Raw genomic sequence first — 17,360 nt, forward strand, 5'->3', positions numbered from 1 at the left:
CCCACTCCAGCAACCCTCAGTTTGCAATGACCAGATTTTAAAACTATTTTTTTTAAGATTTTATTTATTTATTTGAGAGAGAGAGAATGAGAGACAGAGAGCATGAGAGGGAGGAGGATCAGAGGGAGAAGCAGACTCCCTGCCGAGCAGGGAGCCCGATGCGGGACTCGATCCTGTGACTCCAGGATCATGACCTGAGCCGAAGGCAGTCGCCTAACCAACTGAGCCACCCAGGCGCCCTAAAACTATTTTGTAAGTCAAGACTTTGAGCAGAATTCAGCTGAGCAATTGTTCTGTTCCTCGTGGCAGTGGTTGGAGTCACTCAGTGGTATTCAGCTGGGAGCTGGAATGACCTGGAGCATCCAACAACTTTACGCACACACATGGTGCCTTGGTGGGGATGGCTGATGTCACCTGGACTCTCTCCCTTTTCATGTATCTTAGGGCATCTCCACATCATCTCTCTGTCATTATAGCTGGACCATTCACATGGTGGCTCAGGTCCCATAGACCAAGGCAGAAGCTGCTAGTCCTCACAGCAGCCTCACTTCTCCCATACTCCATTGGTCAAAGTAGTCACAAGCCATGCAGATTCAAGGGGAGGGGAAATAGGAGCCATCACTTAAGAGGAGGCATATGGCATAATTTGCAGCACCTTTAATCTGTCACCAGAGTCAATTTATGGATAGAAATAATTTATCTCTAGGGATGAGGGGGATTTGTCTTGTTCCAGGCACACTCCTAACAGCTACCTCTTTTCTCCAATCCTTCAGAACAACTGTGGGGCAAAAGGAGGTTCATGTTCTATAATGATCAAAGTATAAACAAAACAAAACAACAACGTCCTTAATACACATCAGAAATAAGAGTAATACTCCTGTCCTTTTCTCCTGAATTATTTAGATAAGCGTATCTCAGTTATTCCTACCAAATAATAAATTTGATTTGGTAATAATAAATGTTGTTTGCTTCTCATACTTAGTATGTAGGATCCCCCTCTGGAGAATTCCACATGGCCTGGCCACTGATCCATAGGCTGTTTTTCCAAGAGTGGATTCTATATTTTCTGTTAACTCACTCAGCAGATGTTGACTGAGCATACACTGTGTGATGGTTACGGCATGTGATTTTCCTTTCACTGACTGCGATGTTTCCCAGCATTAGCCTGATATCTCTTGGGGCTTCAGCCTTTGGGTTACTATAGGGAGGCCTAGAAAACCAGTGCAGGGAGGGAAGATCCTGTGGCAGAGCCCTGGGCTCTAGACTTCAGGAACTGTTTGGTAAAATGTGCATGTGAGCAGCTGAACTGCTGGCAGATGGTAGGAGGAGATTCTGTCTCATAATTCAAGCATCAGAAAGTACCGCTCTCTAGACCAGGTGCACCTAGAGAGGTTTCTGACAGGCGTACCTGGTTTGCCACTCGAATATAGAAGACCCTTCTCTGCAGGTGTGGAAGTGACTCACTGTGGGCATTTGAACTGGTTTCAAGCTGTCAGGTGACATGGCCCATGGGTATCCTTGGCAGTTCCACTCTGAGTACTTCCAAAGTTCTCTGACAAGGCTAAAAACTCCCATCCAACCAAAGATTCTTGCACATTATTTAAATAGGATGCAAATGCATGGTCTGCTCTGAGCCCTGGCAGCTTTCAATTTTTATATTTTCAGAATGGAAAGGCCTGCCATCAGTTCACTTGAAGTTCAGTCCAAGATGTGCCTGTCCCTGACATTTGTTCATTCTTTATGCAGGTAGCATTTTGGAGTATTTAAAAAGAAGTCATCTTTGTACTTCATTCCCTACCACCCTCCAAAACAATTTCAAAAAATATTTTAGACATTTGTTGCATGCATAATAGCTGGAACATGACTAACTTATTTCCTACCGCCTGAATTTCCAAGTTGGATTCTATAATCCCTCTCTTTGGCAATCCTCTGTCTATTTCTTTTCTGATATTTCAGTGGTAGGTACTGCCTGTTTGACCTGAGGGGTTAGGCTCCTAAGTGCATAAACAGATTCTGTTAGTTGGTTGAGTCTGGTTGTTGTTGGGGTGAACACCTGGGAGGTCAAGCCCAGCTGATGACAAAGGAAAGAGTGATGGCAGAGGGAGAGAAAGTGCTTCCCTGTGCATGCACTTCCTCTATTTGCAGTGAAGTCTGAGCCCATTCAATTACAAGCTAAGCACACTGCTCAGAGCTATCAGAAGCCCCACCTTCCTTGCACCTGGGATCTTTGAGGAAGGGAGGCTGGCTGGAAAGTCAAAACCATAGGAAGGGAACCAGACAAAGATGAACCCAGGATGGTGCTGTGCTGGTGGTATGTCTCTACACAGGCTGTGACCTCTCAAATTCAACCCAACCTATGTGTGTGTATGTATACAGAAAGATTAGATAGATAGATGATAGATGATAGATAGATAGATAGATTCTTTACATATATATGAATATATGGAATATGCACACATACACACATATATATGTGTAAATATATTCCATATACACACATATGTGTGTGGATATATGTGCATATGAATATACATGTATATATACACACATGCACTCTATACACACACAATTATACACTTTGCACATTATGGCTGGTTCAGATAGAAAGGAGAAGCAGATAGGGGAATGCAGGAAGAGGTAGAAAAGGAACTCGACTAATGAATCATTGAACACTACATCAAAAACTAATGATGTACATATAGTGGCTAATTGAACATAATAAAAAAATAAAATAAAATAAAAGTAGAAAAGGAAAGACAGAAGAAAGGAAGATATAAAATGTGTGGTAGACTGGTAATTGTCCTTCCCAAACTCCCAAGTCTCTTTATTCTGTCTTCCTGGGCACATGTCTGTCCTGCTAGAAACCACATTTCTCAGCTTCCAGCAGTGAGGCAGGACCTCAGGACTAAATTCTCCTCACTAGAATGTGAGTGGAATTAATATGTGCAATTTCTGCCTCATCTGCCTACACTGCAATTGCTGCCCTTGGATTCTGTCTTCTCTGCTCAGCTTTGGCCATGCAGAGCTATAGAGGGGAAAGAACCTGAGTCCCTGAGTGAGCTGGTGGAGGGAGAGAGCTGCCTGGAGGGCTAGACAGCTACCTGAGAAAGAAACAAATGATTGTATTTCAGGTCATTGTATGTTAGCGTCTCTCTGTTGTAGCACATGGAGCTCCAGTCTGTAAAGAAGGCAAGGAAGAGTGAGGGGAAAACTGAGCAACTGTGGATAGAAAGGACGACACTACAAATACAGCAATGGAGAAGTAGAGAAAGTGAGGTGGTAACATGGAGCCCTGACTGATGGGAGGAGTTGGTTTCTGGGCAGGTACTCTCAGTCCTTCCCTAACAACCACAACCCCTCCTACAGTGTTTTAAAGCAAAATGATTACAAGGGCGTCCGTGTTTTAACAGAGCGTCTCAAGAGGTGCTGGTACTAGTAACAGTTTCATTCTTCAGTTGGAGTGATTCTCCAGGGAACTAGGTGTCTTACAAGGCAATGAACAGCCAGTTCCCTGTGTGATCAGGAGAGACTGAATCACCAGGTCTCATGAACTTTGGAAAGGGGATTCCTGTGCGGACTGGGCATTTGATGAGATAACATCTAAGGTCTCAACTAACATTAATATTCTCCAAGAAAAGGTTTGAATCAGGAAAGTTAAGTAGCTTTTTAAGTGCTATGTGAATTGTTTTCACTTCACCCCGCTGTTCACTTGGGTAGTGCACTTTAAATATTTATCAGCTCTTACTATCTGCTCTTTGAAAATCCCCAACAACCAGCTTCAACTTTCTCCCTGAATGAATCATCCACTAGCCACAAATTGTTTTTCTCCTGTGCACTATAACAAAACATGAGTTTCATTGCTTTGTATTGGGTAGAAGCTGAGGTATGCCACTCTGCAGGTCAAGGCTAGCTGTCTTGACCACGTGGCATGCTTTTAGACTTGCTGGGAGGTCCTCATTCATGAAAACACATTTTCCCAGTGACACAATCACAGATGCCTGAGATTCAGCCATTAGTGTTCATTCCTTTGAATTGCCCATGGTCCTTTCTGAGCAGTTCTTTCTAAAAATGCAATCATTCATTGACAGGTAACAATTAAATGTGTAGAAGAAGCACATGGGAGGCGAGAATTTTTACGGAGGAAATTGACAGTGAAAAAAATGTACTTTATTTATGGCTCGTGATCACATAGCCCTCTTTGTGTCTGCTGCTAATATATGAGAAAAGCACAAGGTGGCCCCTCTACAGTCTTTATTCTCCTCCCTCTATGCCTTCCAAGTACATTCATATTCCAGACCAGCACATGATAGAGAGCTGACAGTAACATACAGCCAAGAGAGCCAGCTGGCTACTTGGCTGGGCCAGACCTCCCTCTCCTAACCTGGAGCAGCCCTGGGCCCTGGGATCCCACAAATAATCTTGTACCTCTCGGTGTTCGACCAGTTGGCCAGGCCAGTGCTCTTGGTGCCTTTTGTGCACAGGTCATCTGAGGAGAAAAGGGACTCAGGACGGGTAGTTTTTAATGGGTGGAAGGAAAGGAAGGGTTAGGCTGGATGTGAAACCAGAGACTGTCTGGAAGGTGCAGACGTAGATGGAGAGCTTGAATAACTTGTGTTGACAGAAGGTCACCAGACAATTGGCAGAGGGTGAGAATAAAGAGGAGAAAGACAGAAAACGAGCCTCTGCACTTTGCCATTGTATTATGTACCTCAACACAGATAACAGGATGCAAAGTCAGTAAAGGTTCATTTATACATTGTCTTGTGGCACTTTTGACTTTCTCTGAGTCTCCAAAGATCAAGATTCCCTGATATTAGAGGAGGGTTTGGCTTTATTCTCAGCCTCTCAAGATGAAACCAGAATTTCATACGAAGCTGCCAGCTCCCTTGATCAGAGAAAGAGGCAGGATGTAATTCCTGAGGAAAGGAAAGAGGGAATAGGAAAGCCTGCCTAAAGAAGAAGGGAGGAGAGGAGAAGATGAGGAATCAGAACAGAACCAGAACAGAATCTTGTACCCAAAAGGGAAAAATTAAAATGAAGTTGAGTACTTTTCAGTATCTAGGCTCACACAGGGGAAAGAAAACCCCCCCACAGTAGCATGCTTTCAGGATTATTGCACAGATATAGGCATTGTATTGAAGATGCTGGATTAATTCAGGGCTCCTATGAACTTGACTCGGAAACTTGGCTCACTATAGTGAGCTCATTACCAAGAAGATCACTGCAGCTAAGAAGCCTTGCAGCACATTCTACCTTATAATTTTTATGTCCATACTTAAACTTCTTATCATCCATTTGACTATGAACTCTGTGGAGGAGAAGTGGGAGTACATATTCATTTATGTTATCCTCAGTGTTTAGTTCGATATATCAAACATAGTTGGTGCTTATAGCAGTATGAGTGCCACTTACCAAACATTTACTCTCAGCTTCCTACATGGCCCCGCCTCCTTGTTGTTAGGCAGGGACTAATCTGAACAGAACCTGGGAGCAGAAGTGATGTGTGTCCCTTCTGGGTTTAAGCACAGAATAATTACTCTGTGGCCCCCAGATAGCTCCTCCCCCCAAACCAAGAAGGCCATGAGCTTGAGATGGTGAAGCTACAAGATGGTGGTATCTCTCCCAGGTAGTGTGGAATATTGCCCCCACCCACTAACCCATATGGGAGATGTTGCCCAAGAGACACATACACTTTTCTTGTGTTTAACTCTTGAGATTTTTAGAGCTATTTGTTAGCGCACCACCACCTAACTCATCCTGACCAATAGAGTATTCAATAAATTTTATTTAAAAATGAATTAATGAGGGGGACCTGGGTGGCTCAGTCAGTTAAGTGTCCACCTCTTGATTTCAGCTCAGGTCATGATCTCAGGGTCATGAGATCGAGCCCCACGGTGGGCTCCGTGCCAGGCATGGAGCCTGCTTAAGATCCTCTCTTCTCCTCTCCTTCAACCCCTCCCCACCATCTCCCTCAAAAAAAATTTTTTTTAATTAAATAAAATGAATTAATGAATGAAATGGCTGATGAATGATAATATTAGGGCTACTGATGGTATTTCTTTTTGGATAAACCTCTTCACTGTCCATAGCTTAAAATTTATTTTTTCCTGTCAAGGTCTTTGTTCTTTGAGTCTGTGCCTATTGGAAGTTAGCAGCATTCTGTCTTCCCTAACTATACTATACAGCCTTTCAGAGAAAGGGCTAAATGCTGGACGTAATAACTTATATCAAATATGTTGAGCATCTACCCTGTTTCGGCCACTGTGCTGGAACCAGGAATAAAAACTGGATAAAACATGTCCCTGGCCCTTGGCAGTCCCCATTCTAGTAGGGAGCATAGATAAACATGCAATTATACTGCAGTAAGTATTCTGATGGGTGTCAAGACCAGACAATTGCTGCTACCAGCAGCACAGAGAAGAAATACGTAACTCAGGCTGAGAATTCCAGGCCAAAGGAATTGCAAAGGACAAAGCATAGAGATAAGAGGGAGGACATGTTCATGAAACTGAAAATTGTTTAGTACAATTAGAGAACAGGTGTAGGAGAGGGGTGGTAAAGACGTTTGTAGAAGGATGAGCAGAGGCCAGATCCTGAAGGCCTATTGTGCTGCATTAAGGAGTTTGGCCAGTCTCAGATAGATAAGGGTGTAAAGTGTGTGAAGGACATGATGTCCCCACTAGTCAGAGATTTGTGCTACAAAACCATATGACATCCTTGAAACATTTGAATCCTGACATTTGACATGACAAAATTTCTGCCCCAGAAAACCCATGATGGTGGGGTGGGGAGTGGATTGAGGGGGAGAGTGGAGGCAGCTGCCTGTCCACAGCTACGATTGACCATTCCCTGGCCCAGCACCTGGGGTTTCACACCAACAGGATGTGATTTGGACTCTACTACACATTATAACAATCTTTTTGGAGCTTACCTCCCCTGAAAGTTATGCTCATTTAGCATGATCAGAATCAGTACTGCATCTGCTTCTGGTTCCCTGTTCTCCAACTCTGCAGAGCTTCTTGGATTTTCTGTATGAAGTTGGTAGAGGTCTTCAGTGAGGCCTTGGAGGACCCCAAGACTTCTAGGCTTTCTGCTTCATAGCAGATGCTCGAAGATATTTGTTATTTTCAAACTCCTTCCTCTTTCCCAGCTTCTATCCTTGTGGTCAAGTTAATACATACAACCATCTTAAAAGAAAGCAAAGTTGTGTCACTGATGTCATATTGAATTTTTTTTGCAAGTATTTTACAAAGGTTTTTGAACCTATGCCCATGGGGAAAATATGTCTGTGTAGTATTTTTGTTGTTGTTTTTATATCCGGGTAAAAGTGATACAACAAACTAAGTGGCTTTCCATCTTTTTTCTATTTTTACTGCAGAGTGAATACAAAAATAAATTCCAGATGGATTAAATAATTAAAACATTGCATTCCTCAGATAAACCCATTGAACTGGATTCTTCTTTTAACCTACTACATGCCCAAATTAGAGTACTGAGAGAGCCAGCGGGTTCTCTCATGGACCCAGGACATTTTGAGGGTGTGCGTGTTTGTGTATGTGTGTTTAGAAGCAGTATAGGGAGGAAGGTATCATCAAGGTATGAGATAATGTACTGAACTTGGGCAGAGGTTCAGTGGGTATTTCTGGGTCAGAGAATAACGGTAGAGATAATAGGATAAAACCAAACCAAACCTCTCAGTATGTGTGCACTCAGTATGGATGCCTGTCTAGTGTGGCTTTGGAATGCTGGAAATGGGTTTCCCAGCTTCACAGATCTGCCTGCAGAAGAGAACTCCAGGGGAGGAAAAACTGCATTCATACCCTGCCCCTCTGATCAGCCCTGAGGCTGGGCCTAGAACAGATCTGAGACACTTTTCTTCTCTTTTCCCAAAGACGGCAAATGTGACTGATTCCAGAGTTGAGTTTGGCAAATTCTCTCCTGTTCCCAGCATCATGCTCTGGCAGCCTGTCTTTGTTCTCCAGCCGTTGCCACCAGGAGACATAGATCAAGCCCTTTGGAGAAGGAGGGCTCAGGGCCAAGGCATTTATGCCCCCCAGGGCTCCCTTCTGTCACCCCTCCTGTTTTGCACAGCAATAGCACCGATCAGCGCCTGCTGCCAGTGGGCATAGCCTCCCAAATATGACATTGGAGCCTCTACCCATTAGTTTTCACGAAGGCTTGAGGCTGGCAGCCTGTGGTGTTCAGGGGGATACTGATGTTACAAGGTTGGAGAGATGCAGGAGGCAGAGTGTTATTTGCGGTCTCTACCAGAAGCCCAGTCAGCAGGTCTGTAGCTTGGCTAGCAGCAGCCACATGCAAGAACCAGCAGAGAGGCGGAAGGTGGGTTGGGGGGGCTGAGGGGAGGTTTGCAAATAGCAACCACTGACATTGGTGAGCCTTTTGCACTCTGCAAAGCACTTCCACGTTAGACATCTAATCATGTCCCCATAGCAACCCTGGAAGGCAGACAAGCAAGGTAGGCATAATTAATCTCACTTAGAGATGGTGAATTTGAGGCTTGAAGAGACCTCAGCTAAATAAGAGGTGGAGCTGGAAATTAAATACTGAGTTCCTGACTCAAATGTTCATGCTCCATTATGCTACACTTCATAATCATGCTCTGTCCTGTTCCTTCCATTCTTTCCTGCACAGCCCCCTTCTTCCCTGAAACTTATATCCCGACCCTCAGAGTCCAGGACTCTCGTGCTTTCTTTGCCCTCCCCGCTACATGCTACTCCCAGGACCCACCAGAAGCTCCTTTCTACCAAGATGTGGATGGTTTGGCACTGCTCCCCTGCTTGGAAGGATTTACATTTTAACTAGCAGGAAGAAAACTTGATGTGAAAAGGATGAAACCCTAATGAGAGGATTTCAAGCTTTAAAAATATGGCTTTTGAGGGAATGAAGCCTTCTGATTCTTCCCAGACCATACCCAGGCCAATTGCTTCCCTGCCAGGCCCATGGCTGATTATAAGGACAGTGGGGGAAGCTCCTCTCCAACCTCATCAGGGATCAAACAAAAAGTTTGCCAAAACAGAGCCCAAAAGTTTGGACAGGAAAAAAACGTCCCATTGCTACACAGTCAAACTGACCAAGATCTTAGGAGGAACTGTAGGTTCCTCCATGGCTCCTAGGGGATTTCTGGAACCTTCAGCTGTGGCCTGAATCCAGAAATCCAGTCCAGAAACACACATGTTCCATTCTGCTCTTGGCCCTGTCTCCTTGTCTCAAAAGCCAGGTTCCAAAGAGAGCCTCCCCAAGGCCTGCACTAGGCTGGCAGAAGTGGCCATCCCTAGGACTGAGCTCAGCTCTGCCTAAGGTGTCCACCTTCCTCTCCAGCTCAGTCCCTCCACACACCACCCTGCCCCTCAGTCCCTGCCTATGGCTATCCAGCCTGAGACAGAGAGGCCACAGACATTCCAGGTGTATTTGCCCACCCTGGGTGTGACAATGGTGAGCTACTTTTTTGCAATCTGTCCCTTCTGCTTTTATGCATGTTTTAAGATGTGCTAACTTCAGCACCTTCCATGAAATGGAAGGCAGGGCAAATGCCTATTGAGTGGTCAGTCTGTGTGTGAGGGTCTGATTCTGGTTCCTGCCAGGTTGTGGGCTGTCTTGCCTGGACTGTGCTACAGAAGAAGGGGAGGGGGCAGCAAGATACCAAATATATTCTGGGCAGCAACTTGCAAATGCCTCAGTGTTTTCCAAATGCAGGGTTCTGCGGAGGGCTTGCATTTTATGACATGAGGCTATTTATTATAAGCTTGTGTTATGGGTCAATAATTTCCTGCTCCAAAATAACAGAGTAGGCTTGACCCAGACACCTAGGACTGAAGCCAGAAAAAGAGTAAACAAGACCTTGATGGGTGACCAGCAGAGGGCTTGTGATAGATATTGAGGGGTCTTCTGGAGCCACTCCTACGCTTTAGTTTTTATTCTTTTCAAACCTTCACCCATATGCACATTCCTTCACTCTCTCATTCCTAGATCTTCTGCTCTTTAAAAAAAAAAAAAAAAGAATAAACTGTAACCAACTTGAAAAAAAAAAACAACAATGATTTTCTTCTTTTGTTATCCCAGTGCCAAATCTACACTTGAGTATAAACAGGGCAGCACCACACATAGCTGAACTGATGGGTCTTGGTTTAGACATCACCAAGATAATTCTTAATGGTTCTTACAAGAAATTCCACCATGTATATGAAAGAAGCCTTAAGAGAAAGTTTAAAGATACAACTGGCATTCAATGACATTTTGTAGTCTACAAATCCCCACTGTATATTTTATCTTAGAGGTATAGTCAGGACAAAGTTTTCATTACTTCCATTTATAGATGAAGAAATGGAGTCTCAGAGAGGTTAAGTGAGCTGTCCTTAATCACACAGCCATGAGGAGACTAGCTTTCCTCTTAACATGTTGCCAGTACGTGAAGGACTCCAAAATTGGGGTCTAGAGACCAGCATCAAACACTGGATGTTGAGAAGATGAGGCAGAGGAGAGAGATGAGAGCTCCAGGGCACAAGAGCACTTGTTGCAGTTATTCCTGGGGCTGGTTTAGGTCATCTGCATGAATACTAGACCTAGGTATAAGAGTCCATTTTTATTGTTTACTCATCAATAATGTAAAAATAATGTAAAGGTTAAGATAGAAGAGCCCAGGACCAGAGTCAAAAACCTGGGTTCCGTGTAGCTCTGCCAACCTTGGATAAGTTGCTGAAGGAGCCCCATTTCCTCTGCTGGTGTTGAGGAGGTCAAGGTGGACTCTGAGGCCATGCCTCTGACTATCCATGGAGCTCTGTGCTCCTGGGAAGAGGGTTTGGGGGTGGGCACAGGCTCATAACCTCTAAAGGGGCCAGGGAAAACAACCACCAGGGCTCCTCGGTTGCTTTGATACACAAGTTCTGGAGGAGAGGAGACAACCGGAGAGCTGGAAATAGCCCTGTGGGTCTCAAGGGATCAGCGGGGACTCCTCCGCAGGATCTCTAAATCGAGCAGCTGTGGGAGGTGCAGACTCAGGCCCTGCTGGCAGGATGAGGGCCGCCAGGGCTGGAGATCGGGAAGGCCCTATGTCATTCATTGACTGCATTTGTCTACTGCCTTCTTATCAGCTTCTCTCCTTTGATCTTCACATCACCAGCCCTGAAGGAGAGGATGCTGGTGATTTTCTATAGTCCTGTTGATTTTTTTTTCTTAAGGAAAACATAATGGACAAGAGGAAACAGTGATGCTGACCCTCCAACCTGGGCAGGATGCCTCACCTCCTCTCCATCATGCACCTGCACATGTGCACAAATTGAGAGAGACAGAGAAAAAGTCAAGAGAGAACTGATTCTCCTTCCTCCTGGATTTTGATTGGTTGTCAAATGGGGAACCTGTGTGAGCATTCAGACTAATGTACAACTTCCTCTCTTACACCCCAGTTGAGAAGGAAAGGAAGACACATCAGAACACTCAATAACAATTGCAAATGGACATTGACAAACACTCCTGCTTGCCATCTCCAGACCCTAGAGGAAAACCCAAAGGTGATTTAGTCAAGTTCAGGACTTTTGAAAAGTTTGCGAGGGAATCGTGGAGGACAAACCATTCTCCAATCTTTCTTCTTGTTTATTCTTCCTCCTCTTCAGAGCCTGTCCCTGCCCCACCCTCTAGCATGACCTGTTCCATCTTCTGTAGCACCTGGGATTCTCTGCCCTATTCTTCTCCTCCAGGCAATGCTATCCTTGGATAAAACAGAGTTGACATGGAGAACCTGCTTAATCCCAAAATGAGATGAAGAGTGAAGACCTCCGTTGTGTTTGCTATTCTTCTGGAGGAGGAATCATGACAGAAGAACCTGATTAAGAGGCAGGGGCAGCTTGGTCAATTTATTACCCCTTACATCATAAGGAGTAATAAAACATGTCCTGGAAATGTTCTAAGATGAAGAAAATTATATTTACAATAACTCTTTTCAGGGAAAATACTGTATACTGCAAAGAATATCTTTCTAAGCTTTTGGGGTACAGCTTCAGACCCCAAGGAGACATGTTCTAGCAACAATCACTTTTCTAAGGAGGGTTTGTCCAATTCCCAATGTTTATTTTATCCTTTCTCATCTCATTTTCTTGATTATCACCCCATCCCTGTCAACAAGAAGCCAAAGCATATAACCAAAATCTCAGGGTAAACTTACCTTGTCTCATCAAGGATGTCCTGCCAGACACCAGCCTAATGATTTTTGAAAAGCTAGTACCAACCAATCCAAGCAGTAAGGAATGGATCACCTGCCAGTAGAGTCTCCCCTATCTTGCAAGGCTCTGGTTTTTCTGACCAGGTAGCAAGTTTGGTGCTGGAACTGGATAACTTAGGGCATTACAGGAGGGGCAAGCCTGCCATCAGGGGTCTTCTTTCTCTGCCCTCACCCCTCACAGCTCACAATGACTGCTCTGAGTGAAGGCTGAACAAATGAAGAAGAGAAGTGTGAAGGGCACCAAGTTATTAGCCTGCCCAAAGGGCAACTGGCCCACCACCTCCATGTGACCTCGGGTGGAGAGGGGGCTGGGAAAATAAGCAGAGTATGTGAAGAAGACAGGACTGACAGAGTCTTTAGAGATTCCATGGAAGTCACAGAGTGAAAAAAAGCTTCTGAGTCACTGGTCTCCAGTCTAGATACAGAGCCCCACCAAGAATAGTTATTTCTCAAGGTATCATAAAGTTTCTTTGTCTCCAGGTGCTTCCCATCAGGAAGGGTCATAGAAGTGATGCAGCCAAATTTCTTAAAGCCCCATGTTAGGGGTCCCTATCCTTTACCAGAAACCAGATACCTGGCTAAGCTGTCTATCTTTGGAAAAATGTGTCATTCCAGGTGTCAACACTGACAGCAAGATCTCAGAGCTGAAGAGATATGAAGGCAAAGCTCCTGGAACAGAGGTGAGGAGTTTCTATATTTTACAACCCTCTAGAGTAGCATCAACCCAGAAAGGCTTCTTGGAAGAGTGGGCCTTCAGTATTGATTTAAAGGATGAGCAAGACTACATTAATGCCATAAATAGTGGTTTGGAGGATGGATGTGGCAAGATGCAGGTGGGTCCAGGGAGTGGAGGTACAAAAGAGAAGCTCAATGATGGGAAAACAGAGAGGAGATGGCAGGGAGGGGAAGTGGAGAGGACATTCCCCATTTTAAAGTTCTCCCCACACCTGAAAGTCATTTTTACCTCATTCCAGATCCTCTTCTTTAAGTGAATCTAAGCACAAATCTAAAGGTGTCCTTGTCCAGAATCAGGTTCCTTCAACTGTCATCAACCCCCTCTAGTTCTTTCCGAGAGAGTGGGGTTGACCAGCTGGCTTAATGTAAGTAATGAATGAGAGGGAGGGACCTCCTGTTGGCTACCCCACACCTGACAGCTGGGCAGAGCTGAGTAGCACATTCAGGCCCTCCTCCCACATATGGCCTCCTGGAGAGACCCCATCTTGCCATTCTGGGCCCCCAGCCTGCACATTGAGCCCCTTGAGGCTCCTTGTTAGGCCCTTGTTAAGACATTATGGTTTTTACCTTTAAATAAGCTCAAGAATATATCATAAGTTTGACTATTAGGGGAATGCTTCCTTTGTATTTTAATAATCTTTCCCAGATCTCTATGCACTTTGTAAGGACTTTTCTAACACACTTTTTGAAAGTACACCTCTGTCATAGGTTAGGGCATTTCCTCCTGGTCAGAAGTAGGACCTGGCATTTGAGAACCCTGATTGCCTTGTTGAGTGTCAGTTAGGGATCAGACACACGAGTCCTAGATCTCTGTCTTGGACTTCATCTATGGAATCAGGTCTCCACTGAGAAAAAAGTAGAACCAAACTGAGAATGGTCTTCACCTCTTGGAGAATTCATAGAGCTGCAAATCAAGAGGCTGACATCCAGTGGTTGTGCTCAGCCAACATATTCTTAAGCATGAAATCCACAGTTCTCCACCTATCAGAGCAGACAAATATCTCAGTTCTTTGATGGAAGTGAGAGGATGAAATGTCCAGACAGCCTGACAAGAAAGGTGGAAAACTTTCTCCCCAATGTTTATTTTATCCTTTTCATTCTTCTTTCTTATCCTACCTACTTTTACCATCAAGACACCAAGGCATATAACCAAAATCTTAGGGCAAACTGTACTTCTGATCACCAAGACACCAGCCTAATGATTTTTGGACAATTAGTACTAACCAACCCAAGCAGTGAGGGATGGACCAAACCTGCCAGCAGACTGTCCCCTGTCTTTCTCACTGTCTCTGTTGATCAATAAGCATTGTCCCAGGCTTGGGAGTGTGTCTTTGCCAACTGCCCAGCATGAACAATCTGAGCTCCGCCCTCCTTTTGCTCCTTGAACCTCTCAACAACCACTGGCCTTGTCAGTCATGCTGAGCAGAGCCTCGAGAGTTGCCAAATGGACTTGGCTTTGAGCCACCAATGTTTCCTGATGCAGAGGAGATGAGATTCTCAAAAGCACTGAACTCAAGAGAGAAAGAGCATTGGCCCTTTTTATACTTTAGCCTATCCCAAAGTGGATTCACTGAAGTATATTATCACAAGATAATTGCAAAAGAGAGTTTATGTTCAAATAACCCCAAGTATGCTACCCATGAGTGACTCATTTGGCTATGTAGGCAAACCCAGTCTCATAGGGCTCAACAGGATTTTTAAATGTTGAAGAGCAAGTAGCCATCACTGTTACTTATGGGTACTGAAAATGGGCTGATGACTTCTGAGTAAGCCACAGTGAACCACCAGTCTTGTGATGGCTGGGCCCAAGATAGTTTCCTAAACTGGTTCTTCCATGTCTGAGTGGATAGGATGGAGGAAAAGAGAAGCATAGCTAAATAAGTCTATAGATTCTCAACCACTCAGATAGTGCCCCTAGCTTTAAGTTTTGATCTGTCAGTGCACACATTGTTGGAGGAGATAAGCCCCGGGCCTCTGGGTGAACACAATATTGCTGAGAGCACCTAGTGAAGTCTATAGAGTTAGAATGATAGCTGAAAGTTTTCTCCTTTTACCTTCTCTCTCTTTCTCAGCAGAAGTGGTTGCTAGTGAACTCAGTTAAGAAGATGGGAGTCAAATACATCTCAGCAACTCATAAAAAGAACAAACTATGACACTTAGAATAACATGGATTAATCTCAGAAACATTATATTAAGAAAAAGGAACCAGACACAAAGAGTTGAGATTATTTCTTTTACGGAAGGTCAAAAATAGACAAAATTAATCCATGGTGACAGGAATCAGAACAGTGGTTATCTTTGGGGGATCAGGGATTGTCTTGAAGGTCTGAAAAGGAACTTTACAGAGTGATGGAAATGTTCTTTATTTTGGTCTGGGTACTAGTTACATGAGTGCATTGAGATATATAATTAACATTCATACATTTTAATGTATGTTGACTATCCCTGAATAAAGTACTGTTAACATTAAAACAAGAAGAGAGGATGAGATTAGGAAATACAAGAAAAGCTCTCTTAGCAAATCTCCACTTTCAGGAGTCCCTGGCTGTCCCATGCTATTTTTTCCTCCTAATATTGAATGTCCCACTGCTTGCTCACACACCTGCACACTTCTGCTGCCTCCAGGAGGGTGGTAAGTTTACCAAGAGTCACTTGTGCTTGCTATCATACTGGTCTATGTGGTTCTACTTGTTTCTGTGATTAATTTAATTTAATACTACCTAAATAAAACAAATACGAAAAGAATAAAAGTTTCTGTGAAAACTAAGTTGAATGCTCTCAGATGTCTCAATAAAGGTGAATTATTAAAGAGAATTGATATCAATTAGATTTGGATGAAACAAATATAAAAGATCAAAACAAAAGGTATAACAAATCTATAACTAAAATCTATAATAACAATCTATATTTCTGAACTGAGATTTCTCACACGTGTAACCTCTTATTCTACTTTGAAGAAATTGCAAAGGGAAATTGTCAAGGATACTTTAAGAATATGGTTTATACAAAAAAGACTGGAATGGTCATCTTTAGATCTATATCCCCAGGCCTGTGGCCTTGGCTCTACATATAAAGTTTTATAGTAAGCATCCAATATGTTTTGAATTAAAATGAAAGGTTTATCAAATGTATGATCTATATTTACTGATTGCCTATTTGAACAAACTCTCTTGATTAACTGATCAACTACCTGGCCATGGAACAGGAACAAGGAGGTTTCTACCCTGAGAAGTGGAGATTCAATAAAGCAAATGTACAGCTTCCCTAAAAGCTAGGCACTCTTATGTTCTGTATGCATTCAGAGAACAAGCCAATGCATCAATCATGTGAATTCATCTATGTGAACAAGATGGCCCTATAACATTTCATATAGTCTTATTTCTGCCTACTGTTTAAATATGATGCACACACACAGTTTTGTGTGTTTATAGTGTATTTGCATATTGTTATGTGTGGTACCCTGTCTTGCCTCCTTCCCTATGAGTCCTGTGTGCAGGGCACAGCAGGGGACAAGGATCAAGTGGAGTCATCTGGCATCCACTCAGTTCTCATGAGTGAGCAGCCTGCTTAGTTTAAGGGAACAAATCTGTTATTTTGAAAAAGACAATTATTCACATCATACTGCTAGTGTTGATACTTGCCCCCATGGTTTTTTCAATGTTATATATAAAAACCAGTTTATGCTAACAAAGAACCACTATTCACATATTCATTATTTAGAGTTCTAGTTAAAATATCCCTGACAACTAGAATTCTTTGCTTGGACCAAGGAGATTAACCACCACTAAGTATTGGTAAGAAGGATTATGCTTTAATTTTCACAAGTTTGTGTGAATTGCAAAGGCTTTCATTGGACTTACAGCATGATATTCCTTTTTCTCCAGAATGGCAAGCCTCAAGGAGATGGTTTACTTGCTTCAGGTTCCCTTGGGTCAGAATTATATTTACACAGGACAAAAAGGCTTCCTATCATTAGCTTTGTTTCTTTCTTTACCAACCATACTGTATTAACCATATCCATTGTTCTGATGCTTTGACATCTGGGACCTTGTTGATCCTGAACAGACTGTTCCTCTCAGCATTAACCAGTTCCTAGAGATAGTAAACAACTTGCCTATGAATGTGATTTTTATTTTTTATTTTTTTATCTTTAAAAATTGAGACTTACTTTATTTTTTTAAATTTTATTATGTAATATTAGTCACCATACAATACCTCATTAGTTTTTGATGTGGTGATCCATAATCCATTGCTTTCATATAACACCCAGTGCTCCATGCAGTACGTGCCCTCCTTAATACCCATCACCGGGTTAACCAATCCCCCCTCCCCCTTCCCCTCTAAAACCCTGTTTGTTCCTCAGAGTCCATAGTCTCTCATGGTTCATCTCTCC

This window comes from Leptonychotes weddellii, chromosome 5 (genome assembly GCF_054177405.1).
Source record: "Leptonychotes weddellii isolate Sample4059 chromosome 5, ASM5417740v2, whole genome shotgun sequence".
NCBI classification, from domain to species: domain Eukaryota; kingdom Metazoa; phylum Chordata; class Mammalia; order Carnivora; family Phocidae; genus Leptonychotes; species Leptonychotes weddellii.